This window comes from Pelophylax lessonae (genome assembly GCF_965119305.1).
Source record: "Pelophylax lessonae genome assembly, chromosome: 1".
In the NCBI taxonomy this organism is placed as follows: Eukaryota; Metazoa; Chordata; class Amphibia; order Anura; family Ranidae; genus Pelophylax; species Pelophylax lessonae.
In genome coordinates this window covers 698571755-698592866 of record NC_138768.1, presented here as the reverse complement: position 1 = coordinate 698592866, position 21112 = coordinate 698571755, and the positions used below count along the sequence as shown (strand labels likewise).

The window sequence follows — 21112 nt, the reverse complement described above, 5'->3', positions numbered from 1 at the left end:
GGCCTCTCACCTCAGATCAATATATACAGGCAACAGGATAATCACACTCCTCGGATATAAGGCAAACCTCTAGGGCCAAGACTCATGAGCCTGAGACACTTCCGGGCTAAATCTCCTCCATAAGATGGGAAGCATGAGAGACAAAAACAGCCCAATAGTGTAAACCTGATAAACTTTATTAAACCATATAAAAAAAACAAATTGGCCTCTTACTCTTAAGCAGCAAGGTAACACTGTTGAAGTAAATAACTCTGGCGGGAGCTACGAGACCGGCTCGGTCCTCCCCGGGATCCTCAGTATCAGCGGGTGACATCAGACGCTTCTTCCTACCTCCCGCACGCGTATCGCCTCCGTGGGTGGAGGCTTCCTCAGCGGTCATGGGGATTGGCCGAACGTCACCAGACTACATAGCCACCAGTATCCACTGATTGGCTGATCTCTGATCAAGTTCCCATAGCTACACAGACGCCGGAACCCGGAAGTGTTAGGGATACGGCTGCAGCTGATATGGGAAGGAGACTACAACAGTGATTTTTAAAGAGGCAAAACCTCTAATAGAAAAGGGCAAATATTATGCCACTAAGCAGATCATAATGGTGTATAAACACCTACTAAAATAATTTGAATTAAAAGCGGAATAAATCCTGCTGCAATTGTTATACATATACAAGGATAAAACTATTGTACATATAAAAACAGGAGAAGCGTGAGGACGCTATAAACCCGCTTACACTTTGGATCTCATCTTAAATAAATAAAACTACAATGCATAAAACATAAGGATATAAAATCATCATAAAAGAGTGAATGGCTTGCAATAACTATCATAAAATTGAGTACATAACAAAAAAATGAGGACATTCATAAATACATAAATTGACGAATAAAGTTGCCTTCCCTCCAGTGTTTTTTTACCTTTTCAATGCCCCAGAACTTAAGGTCTCTAGGGTCTTTATCATGATAATTTTTGAAATGTTGATAAAGGTAATGGGGTGATTTGCCTTTCTTGATACACCTAACATGCTCTGCTATGCGAATCTGCAATGTTCTGGAGGCCCTGCCCACATATTGTAACCCGCAGTTACACTCCATCATATACACAACTCCAGTCGTGGAGCATGTAATAAGATCGCTGATTGTGTATTTCCTCTTTGTGGCATGAGCCGTAAATTCTTTGCGCCGCCTTAAATTATTCTTAGCAGTGCGGCATACTACACATTTTCCGCATGCATAGAACCCCGAAAGAAAGGAGAACATTTTATTTTGGCTTTGTACTGGTGGGTCTACAACTCCAGGAGCCAATATATTCCTAAGAGTGGGAGCCTTTTTATAGACGAATCAAGGTCTCTCTGGCAAATTATTGCCCAGGACAGACAGACAGACAGACAGATAGACAGATAGACAGATAGACAGATAGACAGATAGACAGATAGACAGATAGACAGATAGACAGATAGACAGATAGATAGATAGATAGATAGATAGATAGATAGATAGATAGATAGATAGATAGATAGATAGATAGATAGATAGATAGATAGATAGATAGATAGATAGATAGATAGATAGATAGATAGATAGATAGATAGATAGATAGATAGATAGATAGATAGATAGATAGATAGATAGATAGATAGATAGATAGATAGATAGATAGATAGATAGATAGATAGATAGATAGATAGATAGATAGATAGATAGATAGATAGATAGATAGATAGATAGATAGATAGATAGATAGATAGATAGATAGATAGATAGATAGATAGATAGATAGATAGATAGATAGATAGATAGATAGATAGATAGATAGATAGATAGATAGATAGATAGACTCTTTGAAATAACACAGGAAGTGTTCAAAGTACAAAGGACATCTCTGAATTTCTTCTGGAGCATTCTTTATATTAGTAGAAAACGTCATGGTCCTTCTGCAAATTTTTAAGCTCTTGAGGTGGCATGAGGTGATTTTCTTTCTCAGTCTTTTTGTTAAAACAAAATTCTAACCTAAAAGTGACAGCTCTCTAAATGCTAGGTAAAAATAAAAAAAATAAAAATAACCCTCTTTTCACTTACCTTAAGTTAGTTTTAAACCCTTAAATATACCCAGTGAAGTGACTACCCTCATGTGATACACAAAGATTAAACAAATCCTCCTATATAAGCTGTACATGTTTTTCTGCAGTACTCTCCTATCCAGTTCAAAGTGCAAAATGTATACAGCTTATCTGAGCTTTCATAAAGGAAGGGGCGGGGATCTGAAATCACAATCTGAAGAGCTCAGTGAGAAGCTGATTGGAGGGGAGGGGCACACACCCCTCCACACAGCAAATAGAAACATAGCTGAGGCTCTCAATCACAGGGTGTGTGCTGGAGCTCCATCACCTGTCCCCTTTAATATCTTGGTGTCAGGAAAACTTGAAGTAACTAAACCAGATAGCAGAAGAACAAGGCAGCAGAATGAAATGAAGAACAAGGTAGCAGAATGAAATGACACATAGTGCCCTGGATTGAGACACACTATAGAAAGGATATGTTTTGTCCATATTTCATGTCAGAGGTTTACAATCATTTAAAGCTAAGGTCATGTCCTTTGCCTCTGTTATCTTTCTGAATGGGTCAACCTTGCTAGTATCAATATCACTGCCTGTGTGACATGGGCAATGCCCATTTGTTGGCCATGAAGGGTCCTCAAAGGATCCGGAAAAAGAACCAAAATCAGCCTAAGGGAGTGAAGGGGACCAAGTTGCATGTTTTAAAAGGAGGTGCTGAACTAGTGGTCAACACAGACAGAAACAGAATCATCGAGAGGCCTGGGGAACTTAGGTGACTTCACCAGAAAAAGGAAAACAACACAGGGAAAAAAATGCCCAGAGTTGGGTTTAGGTAGCCTTTTTCTAATACACTAATAGATGGCTTAAGTGAAATAAAGCATGCTAGGTACCGTGTCCTGTTTTATAGGCAGGTTACACCCTTTCATGCCTTGATGTAAGCGTGTTTAGAATTATTGTGATGTTGTTATAATGATGTCTGCCTATTATGCTGATGTATGTGTTTCACTTTTTTCAATAAATAGTACATGTTATATTTGTTAAAACGCAATTAAAGCTTGTCTCTTCTCTTACCTTTGTACACAATGTATTCAATACAGTTTGCCTAAACCGAGTTGCAAGAAGCTATGGTTAGGTTTCACATTCTAAGGAATTTACATGGAGAATTCTGTGGCTTAATTGCTTTGTGAATATCATAGGGACAGAAGCAAATTTTGAAATTTCTTTTGTTTTGTTAGTAAATACAAACCGTTTTTTACATGGTGTGGGTACAACGACAGAGCTCACAACTTCTGCCATTTTAGGTTTTAAGTGTTTGCTATAAATGGCCATTTCATGTGTCCATGTAGAGCAGGGATCCTCAAACTACATCCCTCCAGCTGTTGTGGAATTACACATCCCATTAGGCATTGTAAAACTCTGATATTCATAGACATGACTGAGCATGATGGGAATTGTAGTTCCTGAACAACTGGAGGGCCATAGTTTGAAGACCCCTGATGTAGAGCAAAGTAAAGAGATCACTTAACCCCGCCCTTTCCTCTATAACAGCACATACTCACACTTCCTTGCCCCTGCACTTCTCTATTCAGCCACCAGGGCAGAGGAAACAAAGCCTTGTGTAAGCTTCAAACTGATTTATGAGAGCTTACATAGAACTATGGACACCTTCTCATTTCTCCTGTGACCAGGCTAGGTCAATCCCAAATTACCAATGCTGCCAAATGGGAGAGGGGGAGTGAAGTTTATGCTTACTCTTATCCAGAGGTGTCAGGTATTTTTCTTTTCTTGCAACGTAACAGGAAACGGAACTGCTACTGAGAACTACAGGGTAGGTAAAGTGTTTTGAAATCCAAGAACAAAAATGTAGTATAATACAACTTACCAGTTCAGAGATGTGGGAGCCACATTTGTTTTCTATTTGTAGGTTATTTTCTCTGGTAAATTTGACAATAGCAAGCTTCCTGTTTTAGGATAGCTATGCTCACTCCCCCCGCTGTATCTTTGGAGGAGGCATCACTTTGATGCAGCAATGTTAACTTGTGAAGAGGGTAGTGCTAGATGGACTAAAACATTTGATAGACTTTACATGAGTGGCTAATAAATAAAACAATTTTAAGAAATTACAGCAACAGTTCGCCTATTCCTTTTGGGATAAAGTTTTTAACTATATAAAGAAGAGTTAAAGTGATTGTAATACTTCCGGTTCCGGCGCCTCATGTGAGAAGACGCTCGGAACGGTGGCTCCGCAGTGATCGGCATACCAGACCTCTCCACAGCCCATCCACGCCATCCGACCCTCCAGTGACCCACCGCACCTCCTGGGGACAAGGTACAGATGGAGAAATACCTCCTCCCCGGCCATTTACAGCCCCCGAATCCCCAGGGAAACCCCGAGCAGCAGGCCTTCAATGAAGCCAATATGGCGGACGCCTCACAGCCTCCTCACGCTCCCGCCCAAGACACTCAGCCCCCGGTCTTCCCCGAGGCTCACATAGCCAGCCTAGCCCAGGCTGTGGCGACACTCCTGTGTCCTACCATTACGGAGGCAGTGGATGGAGCCATCTCACAGGGGATTACACAGCTTCGGAAGGAGCTGGGGGATCATGCTGGCAGGCTGACAGAATTGGAGCATCGGGTCTCTGACCTGGAAGACGAGGTGCAAAACTCCTTTGGGACTGATCAACAAGCTAGGCAGACACAAACCTACATATTAGAAAAACTGGATGATGTTGAAAACCGGTCCAGAAGAAATAACCTTAGGGTTATATGTCTGCCAGAAACATTTAATACGGATTCCCTTCATGACATATGTGTGACCAGAATACCGGCTGCACTGGGGATTGCTTCCCCCTGCACGGTCGAGAGAGCTCATCGACTGGGGGCCCCCTCAAATGACCGCCGCACGCCCCGCCCGGTCATTGTCAAATACCTTAACTATATGGACAGGGTGAATATTCTTAAGTCTTTCAGAAATTCCAAGTCCTTGCAGCTAGATGGCCACAAACTTCTACTGTTCGCCGACTATTTACAGGAAGTGTCCAAGAGAAGGAAGGCTTTCCAACCTATCTGTCAAGCCCTTTATCACAAGGCTATTAAGTTCACCCTGGCATACCCTGCTACCCTTCGCTTTACTGATTCCTCAGGCGATCAGAAATCCTTCACACATCCGGAAGAGGCGGCACATTACCTACAATCGTACCTTCATGTGTCCTTGGATCTCCCTGGGAGCCCCCGCCCCCCCCCCCCCCCGTCTACACCTCGGGAACAGCGCAGCCCAAGAAAGGATCCTGCTAAGAAACAAAGACTTTCTGGCCCTAATGGCAGACCCTATTCTTAATCGGTTACCTTCCTATGATGATTGCTTATACCTCATCCTGGCGGTTCTTTCTTTCCAGGTTGCCTCCTAGTTTTTACGTTCGGTACCTGCAATCACCGCTAGGATGCACGACCCTGCCAATTTAGTTCACTTGTTAACTGGACTTCCTTCTGTATGTACCATTATATCTGAGGCTCCTCCGTTCCCTTTGGTTTGCATTTCCCTCCCTCTCAGGGCCTCTTTACTGATGTCTGACCTCCGGGCCATCATGTGGTTATATGTGGGGGTTGTATCTTGACTGTTCTGTTAGATTATAAGCGCTTTTGAGACACAGCATTACCATTGATAAATGTCTTTTTTTTTTTTATTTATTTTTATTAATTATTATTTTTATTACTAATAGTTGGCACCATCCTTTATTTTTCTATTCCCTGCAGCCCATGGGCGCATATAGGCTATCTGCGGTAATGCTGTTCCTCATCGGGAGAACTGATTGCATGAGGAAAAAAGAGAAGCTCAGGCTTCACCTGGTGTGTACCTTCCTTTTTTGTTTCCTGGACCCTAGCTGGGTCTCTCTCCCCTCCCTGCCCCCCCCCCCGGATGCTTGTTTCCACCACTTTTAGTACCCTCAGGCCCCTAATGTTTCTTGCGCTTAGCTCTGCGGCTTATAGCTCCCTCACCCTTTTTTTCCACCTAGGGCTACTAATCAGCCAGGCATATCCACAATGGTTCCCTCCATGACTATTAAGGTAGTCAGCTGGAATGTTAAAGGTCTACACTCCCCTCATAAACGGATGTCCGTTCTCAGGCATCTGCGTCGCCTGAGGGCGGACATTGCGATCCTTCAAGAGACTCATTTACCCGACACTGACCTCCCACGCCTGCGCAAACTGTGGGTGGGCCAGGTTTATGGCTCTCCTGCGGTTCAGGGTAAAGCAGGAGTGGCGGTCCTCATCCACAAAAATGTATCCTGCAAACTAATTGGCTCCCACTCCGACGATCTCGGACGAGTTTTAATCCTGCATTTATCTATCATGAATAAGGAATTGGCTCTTGCGGGCATTTATGCCCCCAATGCCCCCCCCCAAAACCCTTTCTTCAATCCCTCACCTCCCAACTGGCTCCATTTACCCACCTCCCCCTGTTGGTAGCGGGGGATTTCAATTCCACCATGTCAACAGAGGAAGATAGACTGGAAAGAGTGGATCACCTCCAGTTGCACAGACACTTTCCCCTCTTCATGTATTTGCTGAGGGTCTCCAGTTTACGGACACCTGGCGACTAGCTCATCCAACCGCACGAGAATACACTTTCTTCTCCCATCCCCACAATTCCCTCTCCAGAATAGACTATGTTTTTGCGACCGGCTCTCTACTCCCCAACACCTCTCACCCACACATCCACGACATTGCGGTATCGGAAAATGCTCCGGTATCCATCGATCTCTTTCATTTAGCGCCCCAAGGCTCTAAATCCCCATGGCGATTCCCTTCATACCTAGCAAAAGACCCTGCCCTTAGCACTACTCTACATCGTGTATGGACTGATTTCCTAGCTTCCAATTCCTCCCCAGACTGCTCCCCCACCCTCCTCTGGGAAACGGGCAAGGCGGTACTGAGAGGTCACATCATTTCCTATGCCTCGGCCCACAAGAAAAAGATTACAGCGGCTTATGCCAAGGCTAGCGACTCCCTCAGGGAGGCACAACAGCTTCTGAATGCGACCAACACCCCAGCTTCCAGAGACATCTGGCAGAAAGCGAAGTCTGACTTCGATACGTGGGCCGCGGCACAGGAGACACTACATGCCAACGTTCAAGATTGGCGATTCCACAAATTTGGTAACAAACCAGGCAAACTCCTTGCCTCCTTATGCAAACCCCCGTATACCCCTACTCATGTCCCTGCCCTAGTGACGGCCCAGGGGACAAGAGTTGATGCCCCACAAGACATTGTAGATACTTTTCAACAATTTTATGAGACACTATATGGTCAGGAGGAGATAGATGACTCTGTCGCTAACTCCTTATTAAGCACTCTTCCCCTACCCACCGTTACCCACGACCAACTACAACAGCTTAATGCACCGATTACCCTCACTGAAGTCAAAGATACCATCAAATCCTTGGCCTCTGCCAAAGCCCCAGGCCCGGACGGGTACACGGCGGAATTTTATGCGCTAACCGTTGACTCTGTAGCCCCTACCCTGCTGGAAGTTTACAACCACATATATCAGGGGGTGGGTTACCTACCCACTGGTTACCAGGCGATCATAAAACTTATTTATAAACAGGGGAAAGAACCTACCAACTCGGGATCATATCGCCCGATTTCCTTACTAAACCTCGATGCTAAAATCCTGTCCAAAATTGTAGCTAACCGCCTTGCATCTATCTTACCTACCATACTCCATCCGACCCAAGCCGGATTCACTCAGGGAAGATCCGCAACCTCTAATATTCGGAAAGTCATAGCAGCACTAGAATATGCTAACTCCAATCCAGCCACGGAGACTGCCATTGTCACATTAGACGCTGAAAAAGCGTTCGACAATGTCAGTTTCCGATGGCTGGACATGGTCCTTGCAAAATTGGGCTTCTCTGGTGCCTTTGTCCATTTGATCCGTACAATGTACCAGACTCCTACGGCGAATCTGATAGTTTCGGGCCACTCCTCAAAAGTCTTCCGCCTTTACAAAGGCACGAGACAAGGCTGCCCCCTATCCCCACTTCTCTTTAACATTGCCATGGAACCTTTATCTAGGACACTAGCAACCCATCCCTGCCTCCACGGGATACCCATTGGCAACTTGGACATCCGCTCCGCACTTTTCGCGGATGATGTCCTCATTTTTACCTCTAACCCGACCTCTGATCTCCCAACCATAAAAAACATTTTTGAACAATTTAGGCGGTGCTCGGGGTTGCGCATAAATTTTTCTAAAAGTGAGGTACTCCCCCTGTATTCTCCCCATAACCCGCCGTGGGCCTCCCTCACTGACTTGAAGATTGTTAACTCACACATTACCTACCTGGGCATAAAGATAGGTAAACACCCGTCCTCACTGTACACTCTAAATTTCTCACCCACAATAGACAAATTGATCTCACAACTCCAAACTTGGCAATCCCTTCCCCTCTCTTTCAAGGGTAGATGTCATCTCTTCAAAATGACCAGTTTCCCAAAGCTCTTATATCCCTTGCAAACTATCCCCCTCCTGCTAAAGCATAAGGATGTGAACAGGCTTAATAAAGCAATTTCTGCCTTTGTCTGGCAGGGTCGACGCCCCCGTGTCTCCCTAAAAAAATTGTACCTGCCGAAAAGAGATGGTGGAGTCGGCCTTCCAGACATACGCTTATACAACATGTCATGTATTCTGAGAGGGGGCCTAGACTGGATAAGGCGGCAATCTAGGTACACCAATTATGAACTTGAAATGCAAATGGTTGCCCCTTTTGACCTTGCGGCCGTGCTACACTGTGGGAACAGGGACCTTCCACCCGATATCAGGAACAATATCTTAATCAGGGACACTATTGCCTCCTGGAAGGCAGTCAGAAAAAAATTGGGGGTTCCCCAATGAGTTTCCAGATTCTTACCCATTCTTGGTCACCCCCTGTTTCCCCAGAGTCAGCACACCCGTATCTTTGCCTCATGGGCGCAAAAGGGTCTCACCACCTTTTACCAGTTATTCAACCCGCTAACTGGGAAACCCGCTAGTCTATCCTCGCTGAATGCTTCTTTCGGGGTACCCGATTCTCAACAATTGTATGTTCAACAGTGCTTGGGGTTTCTCCGGTCCTTACATATGGACTCCTCCTCTCGCTTCAAACACTCAGCAATGGACTTATGGCTTTCGACTGACCAGCACAAAATCTCCCATATCTATTCGTCCCTGTGTCGCACTCTCAACGAGCCCACTACTGCCCAAGTGGCTTGCAATTGGAATACCGTCCTCTCCTCCACTACGGCTTCACTCCCGGGCTCTACAGGGTTATAATGACACTTGCCGCTTCGTTCATAACGAATTCTGGAGGGAGCAACAGTTCAAAATATTCCACGGAGCTTACCTTCCCTGCTTGAAATGGTCTTCCAACCCTGACCAATTATTATGCTCACTTTGTCGTCACAAATACCCCTCTCTACTTCATAAACTATGGTCTTGCCCACGGATCTTGAATTTCTGGGACAGACTCCTCCGGTTTATTCTACAGCTCATTGGCCTTCCAATACCTAAAGACGTCTACATCCTACTTTTTGGGGACATACGTCCATTCATGTCTCAATTGCCAAGATCCCAAAAACAAATCTTGCTACACCATAGGTCTTGGCTAATGAACTGCCTAATGATTGCCAGGAGAGCCATACTAAAACGTTGGATCGCCAACTCTCCGCCTACCTTATCCAATGTCAACTCTGAACTCCAGCTTCTATGCCGTAGAGATTGGATGGACCTACATCAAAACAAACTATCACGTCCGGACCTGTTTCTCAAAAAAATGGCGCGTTTTCATTGATGCCTCCATCTCTTACCATCAACATCATGAAAGCCTGACCTTTAGCTCCACTTGTGACTTTATGGCCTGAGAAACCCCAACCACTACTCTAATGTAATAGCTATTCATAACCGTTTGGGGGTCTCTCACATATGATATCATCTTGATGTATTAGTCTATTTAGACCTGCTAATACTTCCCTCCCCCCCTCCCCCCCCCTTCTGGACTAACCGAGTTATGCTCTTCTTATCCGTGACCACTGCTCTGACAGGGCCCTGCTCTCCTTACCCTTCCTACAAGCATCCTGGACCCATTCTCTAACCAACTTACTATCCCTTTCTTCTCCTCTCACCCTCCCTTTATCCCCCCCCCCAGTAACCTCTTCCCAACCCCTTATATCTTAAAGGTTATTCAGTTTATTTCTTGTATACCTTTTTGGAAACATAACGTAGCTCAGATGTACTTGTTTGGTGTGACTCAGGAAATTACCATGTACTGACTATTGCTTATTGTTATAGCCTCTGCTCCGTACAATATTATTATACTCTGTATTGCTATCTGAACTACAATAAAAAGTTATCTAAAAAAAAAAAAAGTGATTGTAAAGTCTTGCTTTTTTCTATAAAAATAACAAACATGTATACTTACTTGCTCTGTGTAATAGTTTTGCACAGAGCAGCCCAGATCCTCCTCTTCTCAGGTCCCTATTCAGTGCTCCTGGCCCCCTCCCTCCTGTTCAGTGCCCCCACAGCAAGCAGCTTGCTATGGGGGCACCTGAGCCGAGCCGCAGCTCTGTGTATCCATTCAGACATGGAGCCATGGTTCGGCCCCTCCCCCTATCTCTTCTGATTGGCTAACTGACTTTGATTGACAGCAGTGGGAGCCAATGTCTCAACCAATCAGGAGGGAGAATCCTGGACAGCCAATGGACCCGTGGACATTGCTGGATCGAGAGGGGGCTCAGGTAAGTATTGGGGGCTGCTGCACGCAAAAGGATTGTTATCTTAATGCATAGAATGCATTAAGATAAAAAAAAAACCTTCTGCCTTTACAACCACTTCAACAATTGAAAGTATTTCTTTTATGTGAAATAGTGTCTCAAACATTTAACTGACATTTCTCTGGAAAGCTTAGACTGCTAAAGGAAGTTGAAAATGAACAGATCTTCCAGCAGGATCAACAGGTAATACAAATATTTTGCAAGGGGAATTCGAAAAACAAAGACTGCTTTGTTAATGCTAGTGATGAACTGCATTATATATTTAATATGTTTTCATTTTGCTTATAGTTCCATTTAAGTGACCTTTAACCACTTCCCGCCCACCCTATAGGCAAATGACGGTGGGAATGTGGTTGTATTATCCTGACCTGACGTCATATGACGGGGCGTGCAGAGCGGCGATCGGTGATGCGAGGAGTCAGTCTGACTCCCTACATCTCCAATCTCAGTAAAGAGCCTACTGATGTAGGCTCTTTACCATGGGACCAGCCGTGTCCAATCATGGCTGGTCACATAGTAAACAGGAAGAGCTGTTGATCAGCTTTCCTTAGTTCGTGCCTGACAGGCACGAGTAAAGGAGAGCCAATCGGCGGCTCCCCTGACAGATCATTGATTACCAGTGCAGACCCTCAGGGGGGTGCCACTAGAACCACCAGGGATGCCCACCCATGACCCCAGGGATGCCCACCTATGACCCAAGGGATGCCCACTATGGCCACCAGGGATAGCAATCAGGGCTCAGGGAGCCCCCCATTGCCCTCCCCATAAGTGCTGCCCGCCAGTGCCCTCCCTATCAGTGCTGCCTACCAGTGCCCATCATTGTCATCTATCAGTGTCGCCCACCAGTGCCCATTATTGCCCACCAGTGCCGCAGATCAGTGCCCATTAGTGCCCATCAGTGCCGCCCGTCAGTGCAGATCAGTGCTGCCTATCAGTGCCCATCAGTGCCCACCAGTGCCGCCTATCAGTGCCCATTAGTGCCCATCAGTGCCACCTATCAGTGCCCATTAGTGCCCATAAATGCCGCCTATCAGTGCCCAGCAGTGCCGCCTATCAGTGCCCACCAATGCTGCATATCAGTGCTACTTATCAGTGCCACATATCAGTGCCTATCAGTGCCGCCTATCAGTGCCGCCTATCAGTGCCACCCCATCAGAGCCACCCCATCAGTGCCACCCCATCAGTGCCTGTCAGTGCAGTCTCATCAGTGCAGGAAAAAAATTATTTATTTACAAAATTGTATAACATAAACAAAAAAACTTTTTTTTTTTCAAACGTTTCGGTCTTTTTTTATTTGTTTAGCAAAAAGGAAAAAACCCAGAGGTGATCAAATACCACCAAAAGAAATCTCTATTTGTGGGGGGGAAATGACATAAATTTGGTGTAGGTACAGTGTTGCATGACCGCGCAATTGTCTTTCAAAATGCAACAGTGCTAAAAGGGGAAAATTGGCCTGGGCAGGAAGGGGGTGAGAGTGCCCGGTATTGAAGTGGTTAAACCTATCCTTTGAAGGTAAAGTAAAAAGGTCACATTAAGGGTATACATAATGAAACTGTGCAGTCATACATATAAAAATGGAATCAGGTATTCATATCAATTCATATTTCCAGGGAAACTTCACTTCACTATATATATAACGTTCCATTATATATATTTGTGTTTGGCACTTATTTACACAGATTTAGTCCACACTTCAGTTATTATTTATTTGCCCTGGAGGTGTTTTTTACATGGTCTATTGCATGAAACACCCCATTCACTAATATTATTATATATTTTTGCTTTATAAGTTGGTGCGCCCACCCCCAGCACCAGTATTATTGAGTTTGGGAGGAATATAACACAAGTATGTTTTATCATTTATTTCATCATCTATTCACATCTGATTTGTGCACTGGTAATAACTGATCTAGGTTTTTTCTTTACATCTTGATTTATTTTGCACTTTTATACGTCACACTTGGTAATATTTACAGCATTATTACATTCAATACTGAGTTTGCTATTTATTTTAGACAATATCTGTGATTGGTTGTACTTACGTGTTAGCGCCTCAGCATTTTCTCTATTTCTATTTAAGTCCATTGCACTTAAATTGAAGGCAGCTTCACAATATATTATTCATTCCATTTTGAAGTGAGGTGCCATTACTCTCTACATTGCCCCACACCATGGGCAAAATAATTGTTTGTATTGTACAGGTCATAGAGAAAACACAGCTTTCCAGCAAAGTTTTAAGCTAAGTTGTAACTCTAGGTCAAAGAGAAAACACAGCTTTCCAGCAAAGTTTTGTAAAGTGGGTAATAGCAATAGGCAAATATAGGTAAGACTCTTTTCAAAAAACCCAAACATTTCCTAATTGTTTTAGTATCACCTAATCTGGGTTAAATTCAGAAAGATAGTTGACACACATTTAATCTCTCCAGACCTCAAATGATCTGTTAATGTTTCCTATAAAAAATACTTAACACGCATTTCACAAACACTTTTTTCTTATGAATTGCAAAAAGTATAGAGGGTTTGAACTAAAGTCAAGCAAAGCAATAATTGGTATTAAAGATAACTGTTTTCTCAAGGCTTTTCGTAAAATCAGAGATTAGCAGTATGCACTTTTAGGAGTCTCCAGTTTAACATTATCTATACAATGGCAAGGCCAGTTAAGTGTGGTTAAGTGCAATGGAAAATTAGGACAGCATAGAGACTAGAACAAGCTTTACAAATAGACCCTTTCATTCAGTTACAATCACCCATTTTTAAGACTGTTATATGTTCTGTTATAATAGGTTTGTAGCGGTACATGTTTCTATGCTCACATAAGTTCACTCCTGGATACCTTTTAAAAAACTTGCAACAATGCTGTTTCATTATGAACAAGGATGCCTTTTATCTCGCTGACCACATTACTTTAATGCATGAAGCAATTTACTTTCAACCTTCATAAAAACTAGATATGACTTCTTTCAGCCTGCTATTTTCACCTATTGGAGATTACTGTCATAATTTATAGTAAAATAGTTGTAAAGTTAGGTATAATAGGCTGAAGAACATACATGTCCTTTAAATTCACATATCTTAACAATGTTGATTTAGTAGAAGGCATTTCCAGACATGTTTAGGCATTATATAAACCTTTGATCTACCAAAACACTCCAGTTACAGTATTTATGAAAATATGTGAATGCCTAAAAGCACCTTAATATTCAGTCACTTAATTCAATCTTTAAACTTATAATGAGAGAAATTGCTTCCATTGCGGAACGCCTTTTGAAAATGTTCGTTGCCTGGCTATCTCTGACTTTAAAGGTTTGTTTAATCCTACTGCAGGATGGTCCCTAAAGTGTTTTAGTGGTGGGTTGTTACAACTCAGGGCACAATTTATCTTTTTTTTTTTTCAAACTAATTAAAATGTTAAAGTTACAGTTCCCTCAGTTCTATGCACCACAGCTAAACTGCAGTGCCAACATGGATGTGATATCAGGTGACCTCCAATGCATTGCTGAAGGTAGGGTCGGGGGGGGGGGGAGAGGTGTGACAACCAAAGTTGTGGTCTTACATGAGGGGAGCTATTATGTAGCTCAGGGGATGGTAAGCACTTTTTCAATGAAGAAATAAGGCTGCAAAATATATGACATTTAATGACATTTACCACTGGGGGGGGGGGGGGGGGGAGCAGTACACCACTGTAACTATAGGGTTTAATATAAACTATGAGATAGCACTGTCCATTAAGATTACTAACAGGAGGAAGGGACCGTGGCATCAAACTCTTTTGAGGAGGTTGTAGAGAGGGTGGGTAGGTCCCACCCATTGTCAGGTGAAGAGACACCTGCAAGTGAGGTGTCTGAAGTGTGCAAAACCTGGATCATGTAGGAGCCCCGTTTGTTGTGAAACCGGGATGAATGATTACAAGGGAAAAATGGCATATCCAGTCTTTCTTTGCATAGAAGACTAGTGAGTCCTGTTTTCATGTCTGAGATGGTTTGGGGGATGGTGAAAGTCCATTATTTGAGAATGGCCCTCCTGGCAGCCATGAAGCAGGTGGGGAGCCATGCTTTGTTGGGTCGTATGATCAGTAGTTGTAATTCTGTAGATCCTGAGGAGGGCCTCCCAGAAATCCAAAAAGCAGGAGCAGAGGATCTTTACATGGTGGCAAAGTTTTCCAGTTGGTCTCAAAAGCAAGAAATGAGAGGGCAGCGCCACAGTTTGTGGAACAGAGTGAGTCTGTGTAAGTGGCACCATGGACACTGCTGCTGAGTTGAAGAGGACGAGAATAGCGTGAACGGGATGTATGCATGGTGTATGATTTTGAATTACTGTTCCTGCCAGAACTCATTAGTGATGAAGGCACAGGTGGTGTTTTAGCCCGCTAGTATGTAGTCTCTTGCATCTGAGGGGAGAAGATCCTTGTTCCACAGGGAGGTTGGACCCAGCTGGGGAGGCTTGTTGAGTTGAGAGGACAAGGGTTTATAGATGGCAGAGATTCTTGAGTTTATTACGACCCAGAATGGTATCCAGTAGGGAGGTGTGGAAAGGCATGTCCCTGCGGGGGGAGGGGGGGGGGGTTAGAGGCTGACTGCAAAGTTGATTGCTTGCTGTGCATAAATGTGGTGGTGGGCAGGTAGGTTGTACTGGGATTGTATTTTAGGAAAGGTTAGGGCTTCGCTTGTGGAAAGGTCAAAAAGTTGAACCAGGTTTGTGAGTCCGTGGGAGGCCCATGTGGAGAGGGCGGTAGTTAAGGTGGTAAAGGGAGGGGGTGATTTGCCAATTTTGATCCTGAGGTAAGTGCTATGGATCTTAGCTATTGAAAAGGTGAAATGAGCTGTCCAGGGAGGATGGGCATGATATAGGGGGAATACTTAGCTTTTGGAGAAATGAATCCTGAGTCCTGAGCAAGCTCGGAACTGTGTGAAAATCTCCTGGATATGAGGCATATCTTTCTTGGGGTCCAAGGTAAAAATGAATATATCATCGGCGAAGAGGGCTGTACATAATTCCTGTTGGCCTACTGTGATTCTTTGGAGATTGGAATGGAAAAGCAGGAAGTGTGACAGGGGCTCAAGTGCAAGGTTGAAAAGGAGGGAAGACAGGGGACATCCCTGTCTTGTTCCTTTGTGAAGAGGGATGCTATTTGAAATATGACCCACAGCCTCCACCTTGGCAGATGGGGCAGATTACATAGCAGAGTTTAGGTGAAGGAAGGAGCCATCAAAACCGAATCTCTGGACAGTCAATCGCAACCAGTGGAAGCTAACATTATTAAACGTCTATAGTAATAATGGCTAGGTCACTGGTGGGGTTGGCTCTTCCTTGCTCTAAGACTGTGAGGACCTTACAAATATTGGATGTGGCTGAATGTCCTAGCATAAAGCCGGTCTGTGAGGGGTGGATTAGTGATGGCATGATCAATGCTATCCTGTTGGCCATGATTTTGGAGAGAATCTTAGAATCCAGATTGAGCGATGAGGTTGAACAGTGGGAGCCTGGCTCCATTGTGTCTTTGCCTTTTTAGGGATCAATTTGATAAAGGCATGAAAGCTGGAGGGGGGGGGGTTGGCCCCCATCGAGGATCACTTGGTAGACAGATACAAGGACTGGAGCAATAATATTAGCAGATATCTTGAAAAATTCAGACGTGTATCCGCCTTGGACTGGGGCTTTGCCTGAAGCCAGCGAAGCCATCACGGGTGTCATGTCACATGTGTCACATGGCTATTATACTATGAGAGTTCCCTCTTCTGTTCCTATACATAGTGGATGTGGCATGAGGAGTTGAGGCCAAGGGACTGGAGGAGATTGCTGATGTAGTGGTGAAGGAGAGGTGCTGTGTATCATCATGCACAGACCCAGGAGGGGAATATCCACAAGCCTGGGAGACTTTGTTGCTGAAAAGCACAAAGTCAAAAGAATCTGGTGAGTGACACTGGGCACAGAACAATGCATGCAGCACTGTAAAGCAGGAATAGCAGCACAGAAGCACTTTCTATTTGAGCACCTTATGGAGTCATATTTTGAAGCACATAAAGCACAATGACACTTTGCAAGACAGATATATCGTCATCTTTATATTTTTTTGTGTGTGTTTTTTAATGTTTTTGGACTGCATTGGGACATTTATTTTGCGGATTTCTTTTTTTCCATTCAAGGTATATATATTTTTTGTGGCAGCATGATAGGGACAGCATGTAAATAGTGATTTGCAGTTCTAACAATTACCTATAGTTCTTAGCCCAGGAATTTAATGAGCAGCTAGCAGTCCCAGATTAACATTCATGCTCTTACAGTGACAGTGCTGTGGTTAACTTATGATTTACTCTTTGGATGTATGTAGTATTTCCAAAGAGCTGAACTAGTTAAGCATAGTTAGTGTTAGGTAGGGATGGGCCGAACAGGGGAAATGTTCTAACCCGAATGGTTTGGCATTCGGGTTAGGGAAAAAAAAAACTCTGCTTTTATTAAATGCTTCCTGCAGTCTGCCTATTCACGGTTTGACAGTTCTTATATAAGGAATGGGGGGGGGCACATCGGTGACATCACCTGGCAGCCCTGCCCATCTTGACGTCACTGACCCAGCATGCACCAGTCCGTGATGTCACGAGGGTTCGGGACCACCCAGTGACATTACCAGTGTGGCCCCGCCCATTCCCTATATAAGAACTGTCAAAAGGCAGACTGCGGGAAGCGTTCAACGAGAGTGGATTTTTTTTATTACGGGTCAGAGGGTGCGGCAGGTGGCATGATTGACGATGGATTTATATCGGGGACACTATTTTTTTAATTTTATTTTTGAACAAAGGACTTGTCAAAAACTGTCTAGTGTGTTTTTTTAAAAGGAACTTAGATTATGAATGCATTGTGACAGTTTTGTTAACAGTTCCAACATTTAGAACAGATTCATGTAGTTCTTACTGTATATGTGTTACTTTTACAATGTGACAGTATGGCTGAAACAAAGTAAAAAATAATTATTTCTAGTCTGTGTATAAAAAAACTAAATGTAATTAAGAAACTGGCATATATAGAGGCCAGGGTTATTGTGTGTGTGTGTGTGGGGGGGGGGTTGTTTCTTTATTAAAATTTGTTTAGTATTTACTTCATTGCCACCAGAATCATAGCAACCTATAATGCGAGATGAACACTAAAAGTGGGTGGAGAGTCTGGTGGAGGTGCTGAGAGACTATCGATAGACAGAGGACAGCAGTGTACAGATTTCATAGCCGCTATTGTTTTAAATTGTGGCTATGGATGTGGAAATCTCTCTGAGTTTCCTATTAGGATCTACACATGTCACAACAAAACTCCTTGGTCATACACCATGTATGTATCTTTCATCCATGTATCTTTGGCCATGTATCTTTCAGGAAGGTGAATCTGTTGCAAACAAAGGCAATTGTGGTATAGAGACCTGACTAAATACAAAAAAAATAATAATTTCAGGGATTATCTTACAAAAACCGATAATGATAATTAAAAAGTTGAAGATTATACCATTATTTTAATTTTATTAATCATTTTATTTTATGAAGTGCAACATTCATTCTTAGGATGTTTGGCATTCTTGAGCTTACAGTGTGTTCTCAGAGCTTCGCTTGTATCAGCGTAGCTTTTGAAGGAAAAACATTACATTTTATATCTTTTCAGCTGATTGTCAGTAAATTCAGCCTGGAATTGTATCATAGCAGTGCTTAAACAGTTAGGCATTCTAACTTTATCATAATGTACAACTCTTGTATCTTTTGTGTTTTGGGCGAGTTACAAAAGGTAAGAGCCGCTGTTTAAAATGCTGTAAAGATATTTCTCAAAGAGATTACACCTAAATGGTGCTGAAATCTATCTGGAAAAAAAAACCCTGCAAAAATCTTTCTTTCTTAAAATAAATATTTTTCTGTTAAAGCGAAACCACCATTAAGAGTATGTTTTTATGAATGAATTATTTGTCTAGCCAAGTATTAACTACTAAAATCTCACATGCTGGAACACTGCAGTGAATTTCTTCAGTATCTGATTTTAGTCCAAAGGATAAATTAACTATCCAGAAGAAAACAAAATATGAATGCACAATTTCTTTAATTCTTTTTATGGCTCATAGTAATTGGGAATCCACATATTGCAATGGATAAGTTATTATAAATGGAACATCATACCCTACTATCATGTACAGTATGTCAAACTTTAACATCTATGAAGATAAAGGGAAAAGTACCAAAGTATATCAGCAATTCATTTCAATAGTTGTTTCATCATAGGCATAGTGATCTTACTACCAGTCATGGCTGCAAGTTGTGCCCATTAGTTTTCTTGAGGTTTCTAGGCTCAGCACTGAAGTTCTGAGCTCAGAAATCAAATATTCAATCAATAATCTAATTGTACATGCCTCTTTATTGTAAAATTACCCTAGTTTCTGGTCTTCTGGTAATGTGTGCTTTACAATACCAGAGTTTGGGAAGCACATAGCAGTATATAACCTAATTGTTCATCTGCTTTGGGGGGGGGGGGCAATGAAATATAAGACAAATATTATAGTATATATTAGTCAAATCCCTTTCAACATGATGAAAAGTACAATGTGGTTGTTCTGGAATGGGGGGAATGAAGTGTACTTAGGGACTAATATAATTACCCATACGCAAAAAAGATGAGCAAGACATAAAAATGTAAGTGATACTCAGACTATGCCCTGCCTTTATTGCAATTTCACGTTAGGAGCAAGAGCAGAAAAAATGAACATAACATTCAAGACAAGACTTAACTTGGTGATATTATCGACAAAAGGCAATGAATGAAGAATTATAGTGATGTGGTGAAAGGGTCCTGTGTGGCACTAAAATGTTGCACCAAAAAAGGTTGCACTGAACTGTACTGTGATACAATCTTTTTAACAAAGGAACTGAACGTCTGCATCTATGATTCAGGGTGTGCTAATAGCACATTTCTCCTGCAGCACCCTTAAACTTTAGGGTATATTTCAATGTGATGTACAAAAGTAGTGTATAAATTATTATTATTTGAAGAGGTCATACCAAAATAGGGCTCACTGTTTTTTTTTTAACCAGCACAGGTTATTTGATGCTACTTTGATTGAAATAAGGGAACATGATCAGCAGCCTCAGACCCAGTGTTGTTAAAATAGTTAGCAAAAGTATTATATTTAAAAAAAAAAAAAAAAGAAAATGAGGTTAATTTTAGAATGGAAACATGTTCTGGAGCAGTGATAGACATTGTTAAAGCCAAGTATAAACCTTTAGTTGAAATCACTGAAATAAATTCCACGTGCATAGAAAAGGCTTTTTAACTTTAATAGATTGGAGGGTATGTTCCTGGGGTCTCCTTAGTTTGAGTTCCCAAGAGCTCTCTTTATGGGCTGCAGTATATTATCATAAAGGTTATGGGGGGGTTGCCATGCGCTTCGGGTTGTTCTGAGTTATATGAAAATGTGCTATTGTGTAATTTGGCACCTATTAGTTAATTTTGCCTATGTTGAAATGAATATCGAATCCTAATAAATGCCTCTTATTCCAAAATTCATAAATATATCCTTAATTCATATAAATATAAAGTACTTATGTGAATATCCCATCGATTCTTACTATAACCAAAAGTGAATAAGTGCTTCTTCTTTATAACCATTATTATAAAAGTGCTCTGTGCATTCAGTGCCAATAAATATAAATAAAATCTCTTCAGTGGTAAAACAATGTATATATCACATATGTGCAAACAACGAATCCATATAGAAATAAGTGTCCAATCTGAATGGTGTGCCAAACAGTTCCAAATGTTATCTGGTTGTACCAGATGGCTTAATAAATAAATTAATAATGGTGATTGGATCGTGCAACTCTTTTCCTCCACCTTTAATCTCCTTGGTGTGAACCTTTTTCAGTGATTCCACTTCTAGGTGTGCTATATTCTCACCTTAAAAAAGAAAATAATACGCCTGTATTATTTATCCGGGGTTAATGGTGATTCCTCCTCCTCCTCTATTTCAGAGTGGTCTTTGAGGGTCACACTCTCCTCCCAGGGATCTGTTTGTATCTTCCCGATATTGTGTTGTCTATGGGGACCTTTAGTGCCTTCCCTTGGATACGATCTCTTAGTTTGTGTGTCACCTCCTTAGGGATCATTAAAATGATGGGGCCATCATTGTGTAGTATTTTCTAATTTATTAAATAAAAAATAGCAGACTTACATTTAAATTAGCTGTTTCCAGTGTCCGATAACTGCCGTGGGGAGCTCTGTCCGGTACCGCA

The 21112-nt window shown here is 42.5% G+C and overlaps 1 protein-coding gene across 1 annotated transcript in view; it reads right to left on the bottom strand.

Annotated features, from left to right (window-relative positions):
- Positions 1–21112, bottom strand: part of GALNTL6 (polypeptide N-acetylgalactosaminyltransferase like 6) — a 1801337-nt gene that overhangs the window by 1150578 nt on the left and 629647 nt on the right. The gene's annotated exons all lie outside the window — the stretch shown is intronic.